Below are 22,229 nucleotides of genomic sequence, written 5' to 3'. Positions count from 1 at the left end.
GAAGGCTTTCTCACCGAGGGCGCGCCGTCCCTCACCCCATCGTCTCTCCTTCGGGCCCACGGAGGCGCTCCACGAGCCGCCGATCCTCGACTGGGCGGGAGGGGTCTGCGGTACAGGTAAGCGGACGACCACACGGGAGCGTGTGCACGGTCGGGGCCGGAGCACGGCCCGTGCCTCCACGACGAGGCAGCACCTGCCCCCAACGGAAGAGGCGAGGGGAACAGGCACGCCTCTCTTCCCGTCTCGACCCCTCCCCCCAACGAGAGCCACTCGCGGGACACACACACACCCCACCGCGGTGGGGGACCCGAGGAGGACGCCGGGTTAAGGGAAACGACACCACCGCTCGGCCTCAGGCACCTGAGGGGGCGACCTGGAGCGCTCCAGGGGCACCACCGAGGGTCAAACGAGGCACGCTCACCCACCCACGCGGGGCGCGCGGCGCAGCGGCGGGCACAGCCCTCCCCACCGCGGGGAGGGCCGCTCGCGGGACACGCGCCGAGAAGGCGAAGCGAGAGCGTCCGCTGTGTCCGAAGACCGACGGCCTCACTGACGCCCCGTGGAGGGGGGGCGGGCAGGAGACCGAGAGTCAGGGCCGGAGGCCGCACCCACCCTCCCGCCTTCCTCACCCTCCCCGACGGGCAGGGGGAAAGGCAGGCGAGGGGCCCCGTGGACAGACCGAGAAGACCGCACACGTTCACCAGGAACGCCCGTCCCTCGTCCGGCACGGCTTAGGCCCGGCCCGGGAGAGCACGACCACACCACATCGATCCGTTGAGCCGAGGGGGAGGGGGGAAGGCACGGTGAGGGCAGTCGCCGGAGGGGCCCGCTTTAAGCCTCACCGGCCGCCTCCCCCCGCCACACCTCACCTCACCTCACCTCAGGCGACAGCCGCCGACGACCCCAGGAGGAGGAGCTGCCTGACACGGGGCACGGAGCCTACAGAGCGGGGGTCGTCCCGGCCACCACCGGGCGCCCGCAGCGGGGGTCACACAGGGTAGAAGACCCACGGCGCCTCGCCCCGCCGCCCTCGGGTCGCCCAGAGACCGGAGGTGGCGCCACGGGTCGGGTCTGCCAGACACGCCACGCGGGAGCCGACGCACAGGCCCAGGCCGGCGGCCCAAAGGCCCAGAGCCCCGCGTGCGTCCAGAGGCCCAAAGTCCTCGGCGGCAGACGCCGAGAGAGACCGTGTCGGCACTTACCTGGTGGCAGAAAAGGCCCATTTCGGGCGACAAAATGACAGCGCCCGACAGCGGGGCCCACCCACGACTGGCAGGGAGGGACCTTGGCACCTTGGCACCGCCACCTGTCCCCAGCACTACCCCAGAAACACCAGGCCCGGAGCTGTCGGGGGTCATCTGGTCGACTGGGGGGGGGGAGGGGGGCGAAGGGGGCGCCCGGTGGGCGAAGTGGGGGCGCAGACGCCAAGGGGGAGGGAGCTGGCCGGGGACGCCCTCCCCCTTCGCCCGCACGGGTAGGTGTACCCGTCCGTCCGTCCGAGTCTCCGAGCGGGGGTTTGGCTTCGAGTTGCCAAAGAGAAAAACGAAGAGAGACCCGCCGGCGAGGCGCCTCCCACGAGACGAGCGGGCCCCAACGAGGGACCACGCCCGGGGCCCCAGACCGTCCTGTCCGGGGCACCCAGGACGGCTCGAGCCGGTCCCTGACCTCCTGGCCGTGATTCAGGGAGTTGGGGAGGGGTGAGAAAGCAAACCCTCCGGGGGTGGCAAACCCTCCTGAAAGGGCGGGAAAGCAAAAACCTCCTGAAGGGAGACGCAAACCCTTCTGAAAAGGCGAACAGCAAACCCTTTTTGAGGGCGGGAGCCAACCCTCCTGGCAGAAGAAGGCAAACCCTCCTGAGGGCGAAAAGCAAACCCTCCTGAGGGAGGCCCGGTCAGGCCACCCCAGAGCCCGGCTCTGGAGCGCCGCCGCCGCCGCGACGGCCACCCTCCTCAGAAACCTAGAGAACCAATCTCCGGCGACAGCAGGACGTCCCTAGGCCTCGGCGCCACCGCCACTGTCGCTGCCAGCAGAGCCGGTCTCTGAGAGCTGTGCCCTCGGGCCCGGCGGCTGAGTCACAACCCTCCTGAAGGTCGCCGAAGCTCCAGAGGGGAGGGACACTATAAAAGCGGCCGCCAGGTGGCTCCTGACAACCGGCTCCAATGTCCCGAGGACGGGTCGCTGTCGCCGGCCGCCGAGGACGCCACAGCGCCGGCCGCCCAAACGCCCGAGCTCGGCTCGGAGCCGCCGCCTCCGAGAGACGCGACGCGACGCGACCCCGGCCGCAGAGGAAGGGAGAGGAGCTGGGAAATAGCTCCCCAGGAGGCTGCCACGAAGGAGACGCGCTCCCCCCCCCACCCACGCGATTCCAGGCTGGTGGGCGGACATTCCACGGAGACGCCGGCGGGCGGCGGGGCTCGGGGCGGGGACGGCCGAGAGAGGGGCACCAGTGACATCCCGGGCTCCCCCGGGCCCCCTCCCCGAAGGAGGGAGGGAGGGAGAGAGAGAAGGGAGGGAGGCAGGGAGGGAGGGACCGACCGGCAAAGCGAAACCAGGCAAGCGCTGCTCGGAGAACAAAGCAGGACTTCTCGAAAGCAGACACAGACACAGACACGCAAGCCCAGGAGCAAGAAAGGAAAAGAAGGAGACACTCGGACCCCCAACAAGAGAAAACGAAAGTCAACCTGTGTCGAGACCGTGATCAAGTCCAACGACAACAAACACAAGCATGCGCCGGTGGGCGGGGAAAGTGCGCTTGAGGTCAGGAGAACATGGATTTCAAAATAACTGGCCACAAACACCGGAAAGGAAAGGCGGCCGGGCGGCCGGGCCGGGCGGTCGGGTCTGGGGTGGGGTGGCAGGGCTGCTGGGGGCGGGGGTCGGTGGCGGGGGGGGGGGTGGGGGTGGGGGGTGGGGGGTGGAGGAAACGGGAGCACCTAGAAAGAGGAGGAGACTGTCGGCCGTGCTGAGACACGGAGACATCACACGGCTGGGGACCCGTTCCTATCGTTTGCCCCGGGGTGTGAGAGAGACTTGGCCTCCCGTCTCCTGGGATTTCATCTCCCCAGCAACAACGGTCAGGCAAGCTGTCGGGTGTGTGTGTGCTGCGGGGGGTTGGGGGGTTGGGGGGCGGGGTGGGGAGAAAAAAGAAGACGCCTTTCAAGTGAAAGGAGGGAGCGTAAAGGTCACTGAACCCTCTGACAGCGGCCTTCCATTTTCCACACCAGTGACACGTTCTCCCAAGTCGCCCGGTTCCAGAAAACGCTTTTCGGAAACAGAATCCTCGGGGCCCGCGAACTCCTTAGGAATCCTCGGATGAGCTTCCGGGCCAGGCTATACCGTAGGCAGCGCGCTTCCCCTGAAGCCAAAGCCACGGGCTCCAGAGGGCCACGTCCAAGAAGCTGATCTGGTACGGAACCCGATGTCTTCTTCTCTAGGACACTTCTAGCAGCAGCAAGAGTGCCAGTTTGTGAGAATCGAAGGTGAAGCCGGCACGATGTAAACCCAGCGATGTGAGCGGTCAGAGGCCCATCTAGATTCGAACTCCAGTGCTGGAGGGAGGGGAGCAGTGGGGACAGGAGGGTGGCCTGCGAGTCCGCCGTCCTGTCCCCACTCCCCGTGTGAACATCCGCCCCGTGGAAGGTGTCGAGGAACCTCATGACCTGACCTACGGGGTGAACCGTCGCCAAAGACAAAGAATTCCTCCAGCCAGGCGTCGTCCGCAGCCACGAACCCCTTCCCTCCGTCGCCCGGCCTTTCAGAATGCCACGTGGAGCCCTCTCGAGACGTGTGGGGCTTGGAGGTATGGGCCCCCGAATTCTCCTCGCCCGGCCCTGCAAGAAACCATCCCGGGCCTGCCCCACATGAAGACTTCTCGGGCTTTTCGGTGGACCGGGCCTCCCAGGGTGCCCCTGCACCCGGCACCCTGCGACATCCCGAGAGATCCCACGGAGAAACGTCTCCGGCCACTCGCGCGGCATCTGCCTCGCTGGCGGGCGCCCCTTCCAACCTCCCCAGAGATACGTGAGCACGGACGCTTCTTCCCCATCTGGGTCCCCTCACAGGCTCTGTGAGTTCCTGCGGTTCCGCACGCCCTCGACTTGGCTGTGGTTCGGGGCTCTGTTCTGTTCTGTGTTTGCTCTCCGGCCCACGTGATCTCTCTGGCTAGGGCACCCAGGAAAAGCGAAAAGAAATCGAGTCCGTGTGAGTACTATTCAGGCATCAAGTGGGGATACCTACCAATGACCTCTAACGTGGATCCACCAAGATGGCGGCCGTGTGGGGTTCAGGAGGATCATTTTGCGTTTTCTGGGGGCGCTATTTGCTCTCAATGATTTCACGTGCCTTTTGGGCATGGCTCACGGAGATGGGACGTGAAGCAGCAGGGCAGCCACATCTGGCGTCTCGGCCTAGCTAGGGCGGCTCCACGAGTGACCTCTCGGAACCGGGGCTGAGACCGCCATCCCTCCCCGGGCCCCCCTCGGTGGCTGGGTGTGGGGGGGGGAGGGGGAGGTTTCGGAGGGGAGACGGGAGATCTGGGCTTGTGGTTGGGGGCGCGCGGGGCCACACGTGTCCTGTCATGATATTCCTGCAGCGCTCCAACGAGATAAATATTATTCTCTATTCTGCAGATGGCTATCTGTACCTGAATGGAAATGTATTAGACTCTTGAAATCCGAGCCTTGACGAGGGGTGCGCCCTGTACGTCTCGGGCTACAGGCAGCATACGGAAACTGAAGATATCAGGAATCACGTATAAAGGTTAAAGTCAAAGAAACGGACCTAGTTCAGGGGCAGACTTAGTCTTCCTCGCTGCAGCCTCAAGGTAAACGCTGGGGGTACCCAGTCTATTCTTGGGAAGATACAGTGTTTATTTTAACTGTTGCCAGCAACGCAGCTTCTCCTCTGCCGGAGGTGAAATTGAGATTTAGTTCTTGCAGCTAGTAGTTCTTTTTCAGAACATCTATCAGGAAGGATCCGAATAGCTTGTCATGTCCCTGAAAGTATACTAGAGAACATTTGGTTCAGTTCTCGTACCCAGAGACTGGGGAAATTAAGGTGGCACTAGAAATCGCACCTTTGGGTTATATAGTATCTTTGCTGGAAAACAGGCTGCTCTGAAACTCTAATTGTATCAAACAGTAGCAGGGATAAGAAGTGCATGATCCACAAGTTTCAGTAAAGCTGGCTCTCCCGCTCCTTAACATTATATACATTGTTAACAAAAGTTTAGAACTGGACACTTGATGGCAACAAAGAGGCATCCTGTTTGGCGTTTCTTCGGACTGCAGCCGGGAGAGGAGCAGAGCCGACTTGTTCAGTCCCCGGTCCCGCTACTCCTAGGCCTTTCCTCACACTTGATCTTGGATGCTCTGGGGGCAGGTTGTGTCTGCAACAAGCACTCGATGTGTCCGGAAGCACTGAATCCTCTGTTCATTGACTTTGTTCCCAGGACTGTCTCAGGAGGTGACGATGTTTTCCCATGGGGGAATCTGTGTCAGAGGCTTGCCAACCATACTTTCCACGTGGTTCATGAAAAGCTCGCCCGTCGCCGGTCACCTGTCAACTCACCATCCGTACGAGAGTCAGCACCAACACGCCCGGCAGAGCTGAGCGTCAAGAAGGGGTTGCGTGGAAAGAGATTTGTATGCTTGGTCCTGGTCCTGGTTATAGACAGAAAGTATCAAGGGGGAATAACTCCCAGAATAAGTAGGCTTGCCTGGAATGCGAAATAGTGAGAAGAGGCCTCGCGCTTGGAGGACGGGTCAGAGCTTTAGCCACGGGAGAGTGAAAAGGAAAGGCCCGGGAAAGGGCCGTGGGGCAGGGGACGGTCTGAGCCCAGCACCAGCGGTGAAGGACGAGGAGGCACCTTGAAAGAACGTGCTGTTCGGAGGTTTGTGGTAAGAGCACACCGGTGCTGCTAAAGATGAGGCTTGTGGAACCCAGATAGTAAGGAGGAGCCAGAAACAGGCCAGGAAGGATGAGAATCCCGTGTACTGAGGACCTGCACTTCACCAAGCCCACAGCAAAGGGTGCTGTCTAGATTCAAACCCAGTCACTTGCGCAAACGCCGCTCAGCCACCTCCTCATCTACAAGGCCGACAGATACTCGGTGCGTGAGGTGCGTGTACGTACAGTCTAGGTGGACGGCACTCACATATCAGGCAACCACACAGCTAATACATGCTTTGAAAGAACCAAGAGTGAGCTGATAGCTTTTTCTGGATCTGCCTATAAGCAAAGATACCGCTCGCTGCATACTGTGGATCTCGACTCCTGTCTCACGTCTCCATGAAGCCGTCAGAAAAGTACTGTTCGTGCTCCCTCTCAGGCCAGGAATGACACTTCAAGTGTAACGTGCTCACGAAGTCCTCAGAGATTCATGGATTTGAATCGAGAAATTCCACCTGGTCCTTTCGCTCCCGATCCACTCCTGCTCTCACCACTACTACCACACGGGTCAGACACGAGCGAGTTCCCCTGAATTAGCTTGCACACGTGGGGGTGGAGTTAGCTTTCGGCACACGGATATTTAGAAATTCCATGGCAGTAGGCCAGGTATTCACATTATGTATCGGATATTCGCCTAATTTGATAATAAGAGAGCCCGGGCCTCAGGCATAACTTCAGGCCGATTTTCCCTCCAACGGAAACAGCTCAGATGGGCTGGCAGCCCGAGAGAACGAGCAACTGCCACTAACAGACTGAGACACCTGTGGGCTCCCTCCATGGGGAGACCTTCTGCCAAGGCTTCTCCCTCAAGGGCCGTTACCCAGCCTGCGGGCATCAGCTGAGGAGAAGGGGAGGTGGGTGCCCCGGAAACCAGCCGCGCTCGAGTCAGTCTCCCAGGAGCTCTCGTTCCAGCTCTGGACGCTCACTCCCGGGCCCGGGTTCTCACTCCCGCTTTCAGATGGATCCCAGGCCCTTCTTCAGAGAAGTTCCTCCAGATGAGTCCCCAGCCACCAGTGGGCCTCATTCGACCTTGCGGGACCTCCCTCCCCTTCTGAAGCTAGGTTCCGTCTCTCTCTTCACAAAACTTTAAGTCCAAGATGGATTGTTAACAATGACTTGCCATTTCCTTTTGTTCTCACCATTATTCTGACTACTTGCATTTAATTCCGCTCACCTTCGGATTGCTTGTGACACTCCAGGCCACCGAAAAAAAGAGAGTTTCTGTTCTGGGCTCAAAGATCCTCAGGAGGCATTTGGGCCTCACTTTACCTCTGCTGGAGACAGGAAGGTGGCAGGTGACCGGGACCTGCCAAGAGCAGAGCAGAAGCTGTGCCCCTGAGCAGTGGTGCCTGGCTCTCTCTCATTGGTCGCAGAGGGTCTGCAAGATTCGAGGGGGTTCCTGACGGCCCCACCATGCTGGTGAGCCGTGTCGTCTCATCTCATCGGGAATCTGACCCCGCATCGGCAAGCGTAGCCATGTGCCCTCACCCTGAGTCTCTAAACCCTTCCCAGACCATCACTCGGCCCGCCTTCTCCTCTCAGGCAGAATGAACCTGGGCTTCTCTCCTGGGACAGGTCATTCTGTGTCATGGGATGTCCTCTTTACTCCTATTGCCGGCAACAGGAGTATTGATGTGCTGCTCATAGGTCAGAGACTCCTCATTCGTATTACCCAGAGGCTTTTCTTCAGTCAGTAAATTTTGTTCCTTTGAAGTCAAAGGGATTGCATTGCCTTTGAAGACTATCATTTCTGACCTAGTCGCAAACCGTCTCTTTTGAGGAACTTCCTTAGGGTTCCAGGGATTAAGACAGTTTGCTTCCATTGCAAAGGGCACAGATTCTTTCCTCGATTGCAGGATCTAGATCTCCCGTGCCTCACACTGTAGCCAAAAAGGTATATTTTAAATATAAGAGGGCCAAGCATAAACCTACTACTTTCCCTTTCCATTATTATGATAATAATCTAGTTCTCTTCAAGGCAACACAAATGTTTCTTACTAACTAGAAGGATCATGTCGCGGAAATTATAAAGAGAAAAACAGGGAATTACTTCATGGTATCTCACTACATCCGTCTCTGATCCAACGTACGAAAAATCAAGGAAGTCCACGTAAAGTATCATCTTTAAATAGAGCTCTCCACTTTGAGAGAATAGAACTAAACTCATTAAAACTAAGTTTTCCAGTATGTGGCTGCTTTGAAATCTTGCATCCAACCGACAATTCTGGAACCTATGATAATTCAGAATTGAGTAACCGATGACACAAACACTCTACTAGTCAGGGGGACGTTTTGGATCGCCTGAGTTCTAGGTTCTCAATGTTATCAAGCCAGACACAATCTTCACGGTTTTTCATAGATCCTGTAATATCTTTTTTAAAATTTCAACTTTTTTGAGGTACAATTGACATATAAAATTGCAAGAAATTGAAATATGACTGTGGTGATTTCACGTGTTTACGATGTGAAAGGATTCCTCATCCAGTTAATTCATATCACCTCACATATTTCACCTTCTTTTTTTTTTCTTCCCTCCATCTTTCCCACTTAGATTTTATCTTCATAAGATTTCATTTATACAAAACATGTCAAAAAGATTGCCGTGTTTTACATTAGATCCTCAGACTCTATTCATCTTATAGCTGAACATTTGTTCCCTTTTACCAACCTCTCCCCATAGCCCTAGTAACCACTTTTCTACTCTCTGTATGAGTTTTACTTTTTCCGGGAGGCACTGTCAGAGCCAGTCCTGAAATTTCCTCCAATTACAATTCTTCTCTCAGAGTCATCAGTCCATTTTGTGTTATCTTTCATGTTTTACAAAATTACTCCTAACCAGCAATGGAGCAGGTGTGGCAGGCAATGAGCCAAGAAGATTTACAGGGTGGCATCCACTTACTGTGGGAATTAACCATGGCATTGATCAGTCTATCAACCTAGAAAGAGATAACTGGACATTGCACAAAAATTTGCTTATTTCTTTGTAGAAGTTTGGCATTAAACTAAACCCTTAGTTTGGGATGGGATGGGGTGGGGTGGGGTGGGGTGGGGTGGGGTGGGGGGGTGGGGGGTGGAGGAAACGGGAGCACCTAGAAAGAGGAGGAGACTGTCGGCCGTGCTGAGACACGGAGACATCACACGGCTGGGGACCCGTTCCTATCGTTTGCCCCGGGGTGTGAGAGAGACTTGGCCTCCCGTCTCCTGGGATTTCATCTCCCCAGCAACAACGGTCAGGCAAGCTGTCGGGTGTGTGTGTGCTGCGGGGGGTTGGGGGGTTGGGGGGCGGGGTGGGGAGAAAAAAGAAGACGCCTTTCAAGTGAAAGGAGGGAGCGTAAAGGTCACTGAACCCTCTGACAGCGGCCTTCCATTTTCCACACCAGTGACACGTTCTCCCAAGTCGCCCGGTTCCAGAAAACGCTTTTCGGAAACAGAATCCTCGGGGCCCGCGAACTCCTTAGGAATCCTCGGATGAGCTTCCGGGCCAGGCTATACCGTAGGCAGCGCGCTTCCCCTGAAGCCAAAGCCACGGGCTCCAGAGGGCCACGTCCAAGAAGCTGATCTGGTACGGAACCCGATGTCTTCTTCTCTAGGACACTTCTAGCAGCAGCAAGAGTGCCAGTTTGTGAGAATCGAAGGTGAAGCCGGCACGATGTAAACCCAGCGATGTGTGCGGTCAGAGGCCCATCTAGATTCGAACTCCAGTGCTGGAGGGAGGGGAGCAGTGGGGACAGGAGGGTCGCCTGCGAGTCCGCCGTCCCGTCCCCACTCCTCCTGTGAACATCCGCCCCGTGGAAGGTGTCGAGGAACCTCATGACCTGACCTGCGGGGTGAACCGTCGCCAAAGACAAAGAATTCCTCCAGCCAGGCGTTGTCCGCAGCCACGAACCCCTTCCCTCCGTCGCCCGGCCTTTCAGAATGCCACGTGGAACCCTCTCGAGACGTGTGGGGCTTGGAGGTATGGGCCCCCGAATTCTCCTCGCCCGGCCCTGCAAGAAACCATTCCGTGCCTGCCCCACATGAAGACTTCTCGGGCTTTTCGGTGGACCGGGCCTCCCAGGGTGCCCCTGCACCCGGCACCCTGCGACACCCCGAGAGATCCCACGGAGAAACGTCTCCGGCCACTCGCGCGGCACCTGCCTCGCTGGCGGGCGCCCCTTCCAACCTCCCCAGAGATACGTGAGCACGGACGCTTCTTCCCCATCTGGGTCCCCTCACAGGCTCTGTGAGTTCCTGCGGTTCCGCACGCCCTCGACTTGGCTGTGGTTCGGGGCTCTGTTCTGTTCTGTGTTTGCTCTCCGGCCCACGTGATCTCTCTGGCTAGGGCACCCAGGAAAAGCGAAAAGAAATCGAGTCCGTGTGAGTACTATTCAGGCATCAAGTGGGGATACCTACCAACGACCTCTAACGTGGATCCACCAAGATGGCGGCCGTGTGGGGTTCAGGAGGATCATTTTGCGTTTTCTGGGGGCGCTGTTTGCTCTCAATGATTTCACGTGCCTTTTGGGCATGGCTCACGGAGATGGACGTGAAGCAGCAGGGCAGCCACATCTGGCGTCTCGGCCTAGCTAGGGCGGCTCCACGAGTGACCTCTCGGAACCGGGGCTGAGACCGCCATCCCTCCCCGGGCCCCCCTCGGTGGCTGGGTATGGGGGGGAGGAGGGGGAGGTTTCGGAGGGGAGACGGGAGATCTGGGCTTGTGGTTGGGGGCGCGCGGGGCCACACGTGTCCTGTCATGATATTCCTGTAACGCTCCAACGAGATACGTATTATTCTCTATTCTGCAGATTGCTATCTGTATCTGAATGGAAATGTATTAGACTCTTGAAATCTGAGCCTTGACGAGGGGTGCGCCCTGTACGTCTCGGGCTACAGGCAGCATACGGAAACTGAAGATATCAGGAATCACGTATAAAGGTTCAAGTCAAAGAAACGGACCTAGTTCAGTGGCAGACTTAGTCTTCCTCGCTGCAGCCTCAAGGTAAATGCTGGGGGTACCCAGTCTATTCTTGGGAAGATACAGTGTTTATCTTAACTGTTGCCAGCAGCGCAGCTTCTCCTCTACCGGAGTTGAAATTGAGATTTAGTTCTTGCAGCTAGTAGTTCTTTTTCAGAACATCTATCGGGAAGGATCTGAATAGCTTGTCATGTCCCTGAAAATATACTAGACAACATTTGGTTCAGCTCTCGTACCCAGAGACTGGGGAAATTAAGGGGGCACTAGAAATCGCACCTTTGCGTTATATAGTATCTTTCCTGGAAAACAGGGTGCTCTTAAACTCTAATTGTATCAAACAGTAGCAGGGATAAGAAGTGCACGATCCACAAGTTTCAGTAAAGCCGGCTCTCCCGCGCCTTAACATTGTATACATTGTTAACAAAAGTTTAGAACTGGACACTCGATGGCAACAAAGAGGCATCCTGTTTGGCGTTTCTTTGGACTGCAGCCGGGAGAGGAGCAGAGCCGACTTGTTCAGTCCCCGGTCCCGCTACTCCTAGGCCTTTCCTCACACTTGACCTTGGATGCTCTGGGGCAGGTTGTGTCTGCCACAAGCACTCGATGTGTCCGGAAGCACTGAATCCTCTGTTCGTTGACTTTGTTCCCAGGACTGTCTCAGGAGGTGACGATGTTTTCCCATGGGGGAATCTGTGTCAGAGGCTTGCCAACCATACTTTCCACGTGGTTCATGAAAAGCTCACCCGTCACCGGTCACCTGTCGACTCACCATCCGTACGAGAGTCAGCACCAACACGCCCGGCAGAGCTGAGCGTCAAGAAGGGGTTGCGTGGAAAGAGATTTGTGTGCTTGGTCCTGGTCCTGGTTATAGACAGAAAGTATCAAGGGGGAATAACTCCCAGAATAAGTAGGCTTGCCTGGAATGCGAAATAGTGAGAAGAGGCCTCGCGCTTGGAGGATGGGTCAGAGCTCTAGCCACGGGAGAGTGAAAAGGAAAGGCCCGGGAAAGGGCCGTGGGGCAGGGGACGGTCTGAGCCCAGCACCAGCGGTGAAGGACGAGGAGGCACCTTGAAAGAACGTGCTGTTCGGAGGTTTGTGGTAAGAGCACACCGGTGCTGCTAAAGATGAGGCTTGTGGAACCCAGATGGTGAAGAGGAGCCAGAAACAGGCCAGGAAGGATGAGAATCCTGTGTACTGAGGACCTGCACTTCACCAAGCCCACAGCAAAGGGTGCTGTCTAGATTCAAACCCAGTCACTTGCGCAAACGCCCCTCAGCCACCTCCTCATCTACAAGGCCGACAGATACTCGGTGCGTGAGGTGCGTGTACAGTCTAGGTGGACGGCACTCACATTATCGGGCAACCACACAGCTACTACGTGCTTTGAAAGAACCAACAGTGAGCTGATAGCTTTTTCTGGATCTGCCTATAAGCAAAGATACCGCTCGCTGCATACTGTGGATCTCGACTCCTGTCTCACGTCTCCATGAAGCCGTCAGAAAAGTCCTGTTCGTGCTCCCTCTCAGGCCAGGAATGACACTTAAAGTGTAACGTGCTCACGAAGTCCTCAGAGATTCATGGATTTGAATCGAGAAATTCCACCTGGTCCTTTCGCTCCCGATCCACTCCTGCTCTCACCACTACTACCACACGGGTCAGACACGAGCGAGTTCCCCTGAATTAGCTTGCACACGTGGGGACGGAGTTAGCTTTCGGCACACGGATATTTAGAAATTCCATGGCAGTAGGCCAGGTATTCACATTATGTATCGGATATTCGCCTAATTTGATAATAAGAGAGCTCAGGCCTCAGGCGTAACTTCAGGCAGATTTCCCCTCCAACAGAAACAGCTCAGATGGGCTGGCAGCCCGAGAAAACGAGCAACTGCCACTGACAGACTGAGACACCCATGGGCTCCCTCCGCGGGGAGACCTTCTGCCAAGGCTTCTCCCTCAAGGGCCGTGACCCAGCCTGCGGGCATCAGCTGAGGAGAAGGGGAGGTGGGTGCCCCGGAAACCAGCCGCGCTCGAGTCAGTCTCCCAGGAGCTCTCATTCCAGCTCTGGACGCTCACTCCCGGGCCTGGGTTCCCACTCCCGCTTTCAGATGGATCCCAGGCCCTTCTTCAGAGAAGTTCCTCCAGATGAGTCCCCAGCCACCAGTGGGCCTCATTCGACCTTGCGGGACCTCCCTCCCCTTCTGAAGCTAGGTTCCGTCTCTCTCTTCACAAAACTTTACGTCCAAAATAGATTGTTAACAGTGACTTGCCGTTTCCTTTTGTTCTCACCATTATTCTGACTACTTGCATTTAATTCCGCTCACCTTCGGATTGCTTATGACACTCCAGGCCACCGAAAAAAAGAGTTTCCGTTCTGAGCTCAAAGATCCTCAGGCGGCATTTGGGCCTCACTTTACCTCTGCTGGAGACAGGAAGGTGGCAGGTGACCGGGACCTGCCAAGAGCAGAGCAGAAGCTGTGCCCCTGAGCAGTGGTGCCTGGCTCTCTCTCATTGGTCGCAGAGGGTCTGCAAGATTCGAGGGGGTTCTTGACGCCCCCACCATGCTGGCGAGCCGTGTCGTCTCATCTCATCGGGAATCTGACCCCTCATCAGCAAGCGTAGCCATGTGCCCGCACCCTGAGTCTCTAAACCCTTCCCAGACCATCGCTCGGCCCGCCTTCTCCTCTCGGGCAGAATGAACCTGGGCTTCTCTCCTGGGACAGGTCCTTCTGTGTCATGGGATGTCCTCTTTACTCCTATTGCCGGCAATAGGAGTATTGATGGGCTGCTCATAGGTCAGAGACTCCTCATTCGTATTACCCAGAGGCTTCTCTTCAGTCAGTAAATTTTGTTCCTTTGACCTTAAAGGGATTGCCTTTGAAGACTATCATTTCTGACCTAGTCGCAAACCGTCTCTTTTGAGGAACTTCCTTAGGGTTCCAGGGATTAAGACAGTTTGCTTCCATTGCAAAGGGCACAGATTCATTCCTCGATTGCAGGATCTAGATCTCCTGTGCCTCACACTCTAGCCAAAAAGGTATATTTTAAATATAAAAGGGCCAAGCATAAACCTACTACTTTCCCTTTCCATTATTATGATAATAATCTAATTCTCTTCAAGGCAACACAAATGTTTCTTACTAACTAGAAGGATCATGTCGCGGAAATTATAAAGAGAAAAACAGGGAATTACTTCATGATATCTCACTATATCCGTCTCTGATCCAGCGTACGAAACATCAAGGAAGTCCACGTGAAATATCATCTTTAAATAGAGCTCTCCGCTTTGAGAGAATAGAACTAAACTCATTAAAACTAAGTTTTCCAGCATGTGGCTGCTTTGAAATCTTGCATCCAACCAACAATTCTGGAACCTATGATAATTCGGAATTGAGTAACCGATGACACAAACACTCTATTAGTCAGGGGGACGTTTTGGATCGCCTGAGTTCTAGGTTCTCAATGTTATCAAGCCAGACACAATCCTCACGGTTTTTCATAGATCTTGTAATATCTTTTTTAAAATTTCAACTTTTTTGAGGTATAATTGACATACAACATTGCAAGAAATTGAAATATAACTGTGGTGATTTCATGTGTTTACGATGTGAAAGGATTCCTCATCCAGTTAATTCATATCACCTCACATATTTCACCTTCTTTTTTTTTTTCTTCCCTCCATCTTTCCTACTTAGATTTTTATCTTCATATAAGATTTCATTTATACAAAACATGTCAAAAAGATTGCCGTGTTTTACGTTAGATCCTCAGACTCTATTCATCTTATAGCTGAATATTTGTTCCCTTTTACCAACCTCTCCCCATAGCCCTAGTAACCACTTTTCCACTCTCTGTATGAGTTTTACTTTTTCCGGGATGCAATATCAGAGCCAGTCCTGAAATGTCCTCCAATTACAATTCTTCTCTCAGAGTCATCAGTCCATTTTGTGTTCTCTTTCATGTTTTACAACATTACTCCTAACCAGCAATGGAGCGGGTGTGGCAGGCAATGAGCCAAGAAGATTTACAGGGTGGCATCCACTTACTGTGGGAATTAACCACGGCATTGATCAGTCTATCAACCTAGAAAGAGATCACTGGACATTGCACAAAAATTTGCTTATTTCTTTGTAGAAGTTTGGCATTAAACTAAACCCTTAGTTTGGGATGGGATGGGATGGGGTGGGATGGGATGGGATGGGATGGGGTGGGGGGTGGGGGGTGGAGGAAACGGGAGCACCCAGAACGAGGAGGAGACTGTCGGCCGTGCCGAGACACGGAAACATCGCACGGCTGGGGACCCGTTCCTATCGTCTTCCCCGGGGTGTGAAAGAGACTTGGCCTCCCGTCTCCTGAGAGTTCATCTCCCCAGCAACAACGGTCAGGCAAGCTGTCGGGTGTGTGTGTGTTGCGGGGGGTTGGGGGGCGGGGTGGGGAGAAAAAAGAAGACACCTTTCAAGTGAAAGGAGGGAGCGTAAAGGTCACTGAACCCTCTGACAGCGGCCTTCCATTTTCCAGACCAGTGACACGTTCCCCCAAGTCGCCCGGTTCCAGAAAACGCTTTTCGGAAACAGAATCCTCGGGGCCCGCGAACTCCTGAGGAATCCTCGGATGAGCTTCCGGGCCAGGCTATACCGTAGGCAGCGTGCTTCCCCTGAAGCCAAAGCCACGGGCTCCAGAGGGCCGCGTCCAAGAAGCTGATCTCGTACGGAACCCGGTGTCTTCTTCTCTAGGACACTCCTAGAAGCAGCAAGAGTGCCAGTTTGTGAGACTCGAAGGTGAAGCCGGCACGACGTAAACCCAGCGATGTGTGCGGTCAGAGGCCCATCTAGATTCGAGCTCCAGTTCTGGAGGGGAGCAGTGGGGACAGGAGGGTGGCCTGCGAGTCCGCCGTCCCGTCCCCACTCCTCCTGTGAACATCCGCCCCGTGGAAGGTGTCGAGGAACCTCATGACCTGACCTGCGGGGTGAACCGTCGCCAAAGACAAAGAATTCCTCCAGCCAGGCGTTGTCCGCAGCCACGAACCCCTTCCCTCCGTCGCCCGGCCTTTCAGAATGCCACGTGGAACCCTCTCGAGACGTGTGGGGCTTGGAGGTATGGGCCCCCGAATTCTCCTCGCCCGGCCCTGCAAGAAACCATTCCGTGCCTGCCCCACATGAAGACTTCTCGGGCTTTTCGGTGGACCGGGCCTCCCAGGGTGCCCCTGCACCCGGCACCCTGCGACACCCCGAGAGATCCCACGGAGAAACGTCTCCGGCCACTCGCGCGGCACCTGCCTCGCTGGCGGGCGCCCCTTCCAACCTCCCCAGAGATACGTGAGCACGGACGCTTCTTCCCCATCTGGGTCCCCTCACAGGCTCTGTGAGTTCCTGCGGTTCCGCACGCCCTCGACTTGGCTGTGGTTCGGGGCTCTGTTCTGTTCTGTGTTTGCTCTCCGGCCCACGTGATCTCTCTGGCTAGGGCACCCAGGAAAAGCGAAAAGAAATCGAGTCCGTGTGAGTACTATTCAGGCATCAAGTGGGGATACCTACCAACGACCTCTAACGTGGATCCACCAAGATGGCGGCCGTGTGGGGTTCAGGAGGATCATTTTGCGTTTTCTGGGGGCGCTGTTTGCTCTCAATGATTTCACGTGCCTTTGGGGCATGGCTCACGGAGATGGACGTGAAGCAGCAGGGCAGCCACATCTGGCGTCTCGGCCTAGCTAGGGCGGCTCCACGAGTGACCTCTCGGAACCGGGGCTGAGACCGCCATCCCTCCCCGGGCCCCCCTCGGTGGCTGGGTATGGGGGGGAGGAGGGGGAGGTTTCGGAGGGGAGACGGGAGATCTGGGCTTGTGGTTGGGGGCGCGCGGGGCCACACGTGTCATGTCATGATATTCCTGTAACGCTCCAACGAGATACGTATTATTCTCTATTCTGCAGATTGCTATCTGTATCTGAATGGAAATGTATTAGACTCTTGAAATCTGAGCCTTGACGAGGGGTGCGCCCTGTACGTCTCGGGCTACAGGCAGCATACGGAAACTGAAGATATCAGGAATCACGTATAAAGGTTCAAGTCAAAGAAACGGACCTAGTTCAGGGGCAGACTTAGTCTTCCTCGCTGCAGCCTCAAGGTAAATGCTGGGGGTACCCAGTCTATTCTTGGGAAGATACAGTGTTTATCTTAACTGTTGCCAGCAGCGCAGCTTCTCCTCTACCGGAGTTGAAATTGAGATTTAGTTCTTGCAGCTAGTAGTTCTTTTTCAGAACATCTATCGGGAAGGATCTGAATAGCTTGTCATGTCCCTGAAAATATACTAGACAACATTTGGTTCAGCTCTCGTACCCAGAGACTGGGGAAATTAAGGTGGCACTAGAAATCGCACCTTTGCGTTATATAGTATCTTTCCTGGAAAACAGGGTGCTCTTAAACTCTAATTGTATCAAACAGTAGCAGGGATAAGAAGTGCACGATCCACAAGTTTCAGTAAAGCCGGCTCTCCCGCGCCTTAACATTGTATACATTGTTAACAAAAGTTTAGAACTGGACACTCGATGGCAACAAAGAGGCATCCTGTTTGGCGTTTCTTTGGACTGCAGCCGGGAGAGGAGCAGAGCCGACTTGTTCAGTCCCCGGTCCCGCTACTCCTAGGCCTTTCCTCACACTTGACCTTGGATGCTCTGGGGCAGGTTGTGTCTGCCACAAGCACTCGATGTGTCCGGAAGCACTGAATCCTCTGTTCGTTGACTTTGTTCCCAGGACTGTCTCAGGAGGTGACGATGTTTTCCCATGGGGGAATCTGTGTCAGAGGCTTGCCAACCATACTTTCCACGTGGTTCATGAAAAGCTCACCCGTCACCGGTCACCTGTCGACTCACCATCCGTACGAGAGTCAGCACCAACACGCCCGGCAGAGCTGAGCGTCAAGAAGGGGTTGCGTGGAAAGAGATTTGTGTGCTTGGTCCTGGTCCTGGTTATAGACAGAAAGTATCAAGGGGGAATAACTCCCAGAATAAGTAGGCTTGCCTGGAATGCGAAATAGTGAGAAGAGGCCTCGCGCTTGGAGGATGGGTCAGAGCTCTAGCCACGGGAGAGTGAAAAGGAAAGGCCCGGGAAAGGGCCGTGGGGCAGGGGACGGTCTGAGCCCAGCACCAGCGGTGAAGAACGAGGAGGCACCTTGAAAGAACGTGCTGTTCGGAGGTTTGTGGTAAGAGCACACCGGTGCTGCTAAAGATGAGGCTTGTGGAACCCAGATGGTGAAGAGGAGCCAGAAACAGGCCAGGAAGGATGAGAATCCTGTGTACTGAGGACCTGCACTTCACCAAGCCCACAGCAAAGGGTGCTGTCTAGATTCAAACCCAGTCACTTGCGCAAACGCCCCTCAGCCACCTCCTCATCTACAAGGCCGACAGATACTCGGTGCGTGAGGTGCGTGTACAGTCTAGGTGGACGGCACTCACATTATCGGGCAACCACACAGCTACTACGTGCTTTGAAAGAACCAACAGTGAGCTGATAGCTTTTTCTGGATCTGCCTATAAGCAAAGATACCGCTCGCTGCATACTGTGGATCTCGACTCCTGTCTCACGTCTCCATGAAGCCATCAGAAAAGTCCTGTTCGTGCTCCCTCTCAGGCCAGGAATGACACTTAAAGTGTAACGTGCTCACGAAGTCCTCAGAGATTCATGGATTTGAATCGAGAAATTCCACCTGGTCCTTTCGCTCCCGATCCACTCCTGCTCTCACCACTACTACCACACGAGCGAGTTCACCTGAATTAGCTCGCACACGTGGGGATGGAGTTAGCTTTCGGCACACGGATATTTAGAAATTCCATGGCAGTATGCCAGGTATTCACATTATGTATCAGATATTCGCCTAATTTGATAATAAGAGAGCTCATGCCTCAGGCATAACTTCAGGCAGATTTCCCCTCCAACAGAAACAGCTCAGATGGGCTGGCAGCCCGAGAAAACGAGCAACTGCCACTGACAGACTGAGACACCTATGGGCTCCCTCCATGGGGAGACCTTCTGCCAAGGCTTCTCCCTCAAGGGCCGTGACCCAGCCTGCGGGCATCAGCTGAGGAGAAGGGGAGGTGGGTGCCCCGGAAACCAGCCGCGCTCGAGTCAGTCTCCCAGGAGCTCTCATTCCAGCTCTGGACACTCACTCCCGGGCCTGGGTTCTCACTCCCGCTTTCAGATGGATCCCAGGCCCTTCTTCAGAGAAGTTCCTCCAGATGAGTCCCCAGCCACCAGTGGGCCTCATTCGACCTTGCTGGACCTCCCTCCCCTTCTGAAGCTAGGTTCCGTCTCTCTCTTCACAAAACTTTAAGTCCAAAATAGATTGTTAACAATGACTTGCCATTTCCTTTTGTTCTCACCACTATTCTGACTACTTGCATTTAATTCTGCTCACCTTTGGATTGCTTATGACACTCCAGGCCACTGAAAAAAGAGAGTGTCCATTCTGAGCTCAAAGATTCTCAGGCGGCATTTGGGCCTCACTTTACCTCTGCTGGAGACCTAGGAAGGTGGCAGGTGACCGGGACCTGCCAAGAGCAGAGCAGAAGCTGTGCCCCTGAGCAGTGGTGCCTGGCTCTCTCTCATTGGTCGCAGAGGGTCTGCAAGATTCGAGGGGGTTCTTGACGGCCCCACCATGCTGGCGAGCCGTGTCGTCTCATCTCATCGGGAATCTGACCCCTCATCAGCAAGCGTAGCCATGTGCCCGCACCCTGAGTCTCTAAACCCTTCCCAGACCATCGCTCGGCCCGCCTTCTCCTCTCGGGCAGAATGAACCTGGGCTTCTCTCCTGGGACAGGTCCTTCTGTGTCATGGGATGTCCTCTTTACTCCTATTGCCGGCAATAGGAGTATTGATGGGCTGCTCATAGGTCAGAGACTCCTCATTCGTATTACCCAGAGGCTTTTCTTCAGTCAGTAAATTTTGTTCCTTTGACCTTAAAGGGATTGCCTTTGAAGACTATCATTTCTGACCTAGTCGCAAACCGTCTCTTTTGAGGAACTTCCTTAGGGTTCCAGGGATTAAGACAGTTTGCTTCCATTGCAAAGGGCACAGATTCATTCCTCGATTGCAGGATCTAGATCTCCTATGCCTCACACTGTAGCCAAAAAGGTATATTTTAAATATAAAAGGGCCAAGCATAAACCTACTACTTTCCCTTTCCATTATTATGATAATAATCTAATTCTCTTCAAGGCAACACAAATGTTTCTTACTAACTAGAAGGATCATGTCGCGGAAATTATAAAGAGAAAAACAGGGAATTACTTCATGATATCTCACTACATCCGTCTCTGATCCGACGTAGGAAAAATCAAGGAAGTCCACGTAAAGTATCATCTTTAAATAGAGCTCTCCGCTTTGAGAGAATAGAACTAAACTCATTAAAACTAAGTTTTCCAGTATGTGGCTGCTTTGAAATCTTGCATCCAACCAACAATTCTGGAACCTATGATAATTCAGAATTGAGTAACCGATGACACAAACACTCTATTAGTCAGGGGGACGTTTTGGATCGCCTGAGTTCTACGTTCTCAATGTTATCAAGCCAGACACAATCTTCACGGTTTTTCATAGATCTTGTAATATCTTTTTTAAAATTTCAACTTTTTTGAGGTATAATTGACATATAAAATTGCAAGAAATTGAAATATAACTGTGGTGATTTCATGTGTTTACGATGTGAAAGGATTCCTCATCCAGTTAATTCATATCACCTCACATATTTCACCTTCTTTTTTTTTTCTTCCCTCCATCTTTCCTACTTAGATTTTATCTTCATAAGATTTCATTTATACAAAACATGTCAAAAAGATTGCCGTGTTTTACATGAGATCCTCAGACTCTATTCATCTTATAGCTGAATATTTGTTCCCTTTTACCAACCTCTCCCCATAGCCCTAGTAACCACTTTTCTACTCTCTGTATGAGTTTTACTTTTTCCGGGATGCAATATCAGAGCCAGTCCTGAAATTTCCTCCAATTACAATTCTTCTCTCAGAGTCATCAGTCCATTTTGTGTTCTCTTTCATGTTTTACAATATTACTCCTAGGCGTCTCGGCCTAGCTAGGGCGGTTTCACAAGTGACCTCTCAGAACCGCGGCTGAGACCTCCATCCCTCCCCGGGCCCCCCTCGGTGGCTGGGCGCTGGGGTGGTGGGGGGTGGGGAGAGGAGTCGGGGGAGCTGGTCTAGGGGTTGGGGGCGGGTGAGGGCCAGGGGACCGTCCCCGGTGGTCCCGCTGAGACGTGAAGGCAGGTTCTGTCCCGCTGAGAACTTCCTGCCTTCGGGCGTGTGAGAGGAGCAGATTTCTCTCCAATCCAAGGCCATGCATCATTTTTGGCCTGTTCAACAAGGCTAGACAAGCACGTATTTGTGTGTCTATCTTGGCTTGTTTTCTGACGGAGGCCAAAGACCTCTTCAGGCGTGTCCAAAGGATCTGCCAGGGTGGGAGGGTGCAGGTCAATCCATGTGTCAAGAGAGCCAGAGAATCTGTCACAGCTGTGACTCAGGCCTTTTTCAGAAACAGGCCAACTTTGATGATTCCCCTGGACAGGAATCACCGCAGAAGTTTCCTTGAAGGGATCGAGTTGCAGGAGTCGGGGGCGTGGCCCCGCCGCCGCCAGAGGGCTTCCTCAGCCAGGCAAGGCCGGCCGCTGGCCGGGGCTATTGTCTGTGGGCCCCACCCCCACCGCCACCCTCCACCCTCCCCTCCCCCTCCCCCTTCCCCTTCCCCTCCCCCTCCCCCTCCCCCTCCCGCTCCCCCTGCAGGGCCCCTCGTGGGATAGCTTCATTCAAATGCAGAACGCTTTCCAGTCAAGGAAGAGCCTTTGGACTTTGCCTCGATTGAATGGTGATCCGCCCCGACCCCACCCCCATTTCTCCACCTTGAGGCTGCCCCTTCAGCACCGCGCGGAGGAATGGGCCTGGGGGGGGGGGGAGGGAGGCTGAGGGACAAACTCGCCTTGGGTCAGGCCAAAGGAGTCTCCTCCTTTTCGTAACCCAGGAAACCCCGCTAATGCATGTGAGGATCACGGACGTGCGTCGAAGCAGCCATCATCTCTTGACATCTTCCTCCGTGGGAGGCGTTTTTCCTTCCTGCCTGCCTTCAGAGAGACAGAAAAGGAGGGAGGGGCAGAGCGTTCCGCTGGCGCTGGCCGGTTCTTAAGTCACTTGAATCCAAAACACTCCATAGGGCACGGAGGGGTGCGTGCGTGGGGTGGGGTGGGGGCGGCGGCCTACTCCGGACCCCAGGCGTTCCCTCCTCTGACACTTGCCTGGAACCCATGAAAAGCTGAGCTGGTGACTGTGTGTGTGTGTGAA

At 54.6% G+C, this 22,229-nt stretch overlaps 1 long non-coding RNA gene across 2 annotated transcripts in view; it reads left to right on the top strand.

Annotated features, from left to right (window-relative positions):
• Positions 1-8,382, top strand: part of LOC145534291 (uncharacterized) — a 27,099-nt gene extending 18,717 nt beyond the window's left edge. For both annotated transcript variants that reach the window (XR_014074422.1, XR_014074423.1), the window contains exons 2-3: positions 4,629-4,822; positions 5,450-8,382. This is a non-coding gene — a long non-coding RNA (uncharacterized LOC145534291). The remainder of the gene's footprint in view (positions 1-4,628; positions 4,823-5,449) is intronic.
• The last annotated feature ends 13,847 nt before the right edge of the window (positions 8,383-22,229 follow it).

Source organism: Giraffa tippelskirchi, chromosome 14 (assembly GCF_054371585.1).
Source record: "Giraffa tippelskirchi isolate mGirTip1 chromosome 14, T2T-mGirTip1v1.2.pri, whole genome shotgun sequence".
In the NCBI taxonomy this organism is placed as follows: Eukaryota; Metazoa; Chordata; class Mammalia; order Artiodactyla; family Giraffidae; genus Giraffa; species Giraffa tippelskirchi.
Note: the sequence above shows the minus strand (reverse complement) of the source record. Positions and strands in the feature narration are given on the sequence as shown.